This window comes from Hippopotamus amphibius, chromosome 9 (genome assembly GCF_030028045.1).
Source record: "Hippopotamus amphibius kiboko isolate mHipAmp2 chromosome 9, mHipAmp2.hap2, whole genome shotgun sequence".
In the NCBI taxonomy this organism is placed as follows: Eukaryota; Metazoa; Chordata; class Mammalia; order Artiodactyla; family Hippopotamidae; genus Hippopotamus; species Hippopotamus amphibius.
This window is the reverse complement of record NC_080194.1, coordinates 38,578,293-38,582,030: the sequence shown is the minus strand read 5'-3', so window position 1 is coordinate 38,582,030 and position 3,738 is coordinate 38,578,293. Positions and strand designations below refer to the sequence as shown.

The 3,738-nt window shown below is 35.6% G+C and overlaps 1 pseudogene; it reads left to right on the top strand.

Moving 5' to 3' along the window:
* The first annotated feature begins 2,142 nt into the window (after positions 1–2,142).
* On the top strand, positions 2,143–3,218 carry LOC130860793 (putative olfactory receptor 56B2; annotated as a pseudogene).
* Positions 3,219–3,738: the final 520 nt, after the last annotated feature.

Sequence of the window (3,738 nt, the reverse complement as noted above, 5' to 3'; positions counted from 1 at the left end):
CACAAGTTTAAAACGAGTGTGATGTAAATAGGAAATAGCAAACAGCAACAGAATTGAACACTGATCTAGCAGATTCCTAATCAAGCTTCAGGTCTAAGACCATTCATTTTTTCCATTTTGAAAAATTTCCTGATCTCCTCCAAAGTTTGCTTATTTGCCATTTCTTAACTACTTCTGCATAACTCTGAGTTTATGTGTCACATGAGAAGTCTTTGAAAAGCACTCTTATGAAATAGTTTGCCGTGTATTGATTTGTTATTTCGAAATCAAGTCACTTTTTACAGTATCTAATCCGTCATCCTTTGGTGTGAATATATAAAGGTAAAACTGGGAGGTAGGTTAAAAATAAATAAATAAGGAATATTTGAAATCTCTGATTTATTCACTATTCTAAACAATGTTAAGTATAATCTTATGAAGACTAGAAATTTATTGTAGGAAGAATATTTAACAAAATAGTATAAATGGATACATATATATGCCAAATATGAGGCATCATAAAAAATGAGAAGGATTAATTGGATATGCACATTTAGTGTGAGATTCCCAGTGTCCTTCTACCTTTCACTGTCAAGAACAGTGTCAGTGTCAGTGTCAAGAACACTGGCAACCAGTGATATACTCCTGTAAGTATAAGTTAGTGGACTATACTCAGGAAAAAGTGAAAGCCCTGAGAGAAAATCTATAAACACTGCTAACTAAGGATTTCTCCAATGAAGGAAAGAGAACTCAAAGTAAATGCTACCAATAGATGGAACTCATTCATCACACAGCCTCAAATCAGCTTTCTAAATGCTCTTTATTAGTGTGAGGTAATAGTAAACTGTTGCAAGACATTTAAGAAACAGTTCCAGGGGCTTCCCTGGTGGCACACTTGTTAAGAATCCACCTGCCAATGCAGAGGACACGGGTTTGAGCCCTAGTCTGGGAAGATCCCACATTCCACGGAGCAACTAAATCCATGCACAGCATCTACTGAGCCCATGTTCCACAACTACTGAAGCCCGCACGCTTAGAGCTGGTGCTCCACAACAAGAGAAGCCACCACAATGAGAAGTCCCCGCACTGCAACAAAGAGTAGACCCCACTCTCCACAACTAGAGAAAAGCCCATACACAGTAATGAAGACCCAATACAGCAAAATAAAATAAAATAAAATAAAATAATGAAATAAATTTATGAAAAATAAAAGAAATAGTTCCAAAATTAAAAAACAAAGCATGCTACCAAATAAATGATTTAAACCTGGAAATTATAAAAAAATATGATGCACTATATATATATATATATTTATATAAACATAAAAGTTCTATTTACCTTCCTTCATTGTGTTGTAAGTATATGAAATGTCATTACATAGTTTAAGATTAATATATCCACCAAGTCCACTTCAACATTACTGTGGTGTACATACTATAATTTTAAAATATTGTGTCTTTATATTATATATTTAATATTTAAAAATTTCAAAGAAAAGATGATAAAAAGCCTGTAGAAACATCTTAAAAATATGCTTTCTGTTTTTAAATTAAAATATTAATTAAAGGTTAAATCAAGTATGTCTTAGATATGGTATCAGTGATCTTAGACTTTTGGTCAAAACTTTTTTTACAAACTCATAGTTATATTTTTTGACATCTGCTTTGTTGATTATAGTGTGGCTATTTGGAGTCCTCCAAAAAGCAAAAGTCTGTTCACGTAGGGGAAAGTTACTCAAAACCAGAATCAACTAGACTCAAAAATACTGAGATTTTCCAACCATGTTATTCAGTGTCATAGTACTTGGTCTTAAACAGCTCATTAGCATTTGAAGACATCAGATTCTTCACTAAAAACATATAGTAAACTACCTCATATATTTTTAAATTAAATAATATTTATGAGCATTTCACAAATTTTAAAGTCATTGACAAGAAAAAAGTGTTTTTAATATATAGGTATGTATATATATAGATATTCATGTATAATTATGTATATATATACTATAGCCTAAAGTGTTACCTAAAAATATCCATGCATAAAAACTACTACTCTGAGTCTATACATTTGGTCTCTAAAAGACATACCCATTATCAAAACCAAATTTCAGTGGCCAGGCGGTGATATCAGCTTCCATAAATTGCAAACTGTTAGATAATGACCATGGTCCTTACTTTCTCTAATGTTTTGTTCCTCATATATGAAAAGTGGAAGTAAGGTGACCTGCCTTATGGAGAGTTTATGATGATTACATGGAAAGTGCTCAACAGTTCATATTTCATTAGAAATGTCCAATAAATGTTAGTGGGTGAGTGAAAATAATGAAGATAAATAATCCCTCTGGTAATATCATGATCTGGGTATCTCCTTTCCAAACTCTGGCAGAGAGATTATTAAGAATAGTAACCTTGAATATTTTTCCTCTTAGTGAAGTGTGTTCCAGGATCTCAGAGATGCCAGGGGCTCAACATTAGAGGTCTCTGAGTTCATTCTGATGGGATTCCCAGGCATCCACAGCTGGCAGCACTGGCTCTCCCTGCCCCTGGCTCTGATTTACCTCTTAACTCTCAGTGCCAACATCCTTATCCTAATCATCATCAGTCATGAGGCAGCACTGCACCAGCCTATGTACCACTTCTTGGACAGCTTGGCTGTGGTAGACATGGGAATGGCTACCAACATCATACCCAAGATTTTGGCCATCTTATGGTTTGTTGCTAAAGCAAAGAGTCTCCCAGAGTGCTTTGTGCAGATGTATGTCATACATTGTTCTTCAGCCATGGAATCAGGCATCTTTGTCTGCATAGCTATAGATAGATATGTGGCTATTTGTCAACCTCTATGCTATTTATCAGTAATCACTGAATCTTTTGTGGCCAGGAAACTGTGTTCATGGCACTCAGAACAGCCTGTCTACCATCCCCCTGCCTCTGTTGGCTGCTCAGAGACACTACTGCTCAAAAAGCCAAATTGAGCAGTGTCTGTGCTCCAATCTTGGAGTCACTAGCCTATCCTGTGATGACAGGACAATCAACAAACTCTACCAGTTACTTCTGGCCTGGACACTCATGGGAAGTGACTAGTGTTTTATTACTTTATCCTGTCTTTGATATTTTGTGCAGAAGTTGAACTCAGCAGAAGCTGCATCTAAGATGCTAGGTACCTGTACTTCCCACTGGATCCTAATTCTTTTTATCTACACATTGTTGTCCTTTCCAGCACCCATAGTTCAATACTAACAGTTCCCATCATCCCAGTTCTACTCTAAGTACTCCACAATGTCATTCCTCCTGCTCCCAACCCCATGAGCTATGCACTCAAAAAGAAGGAGCTCACAGGACTTATGTAATATTCTTAAGCTGGACTTAAAAGGCAACTAACTTGGAGAAGATACTCACCTGTAATTTCCCCACATATATATTCGTTATATCCACCAAGGATTGTAGATGACAGAAGAATTAAGAAACACTGACACTTTTAAGTTAGTATAGGGAATCAATGGCAACTAATGAAAATTTGAAAAAGAGGGCGAAACTAGTAATGGTAACCTTGTTTTTCAAGAAGCTTTTCATCAAAATAGTAACACAATGATGCTAATTTTCTCAAGGACTCAACGCAAAAACAAGCAGAATATACATTTCACTTTTGTATCTAGCTGCTCTGGATGGAACATCCAGACAATGTTTAATAGCTGTGGTTAGAAGAGATACCTGCCATTCTCTTCTTTTTAATGAGAGTGTATAATCTATGTATATTTGA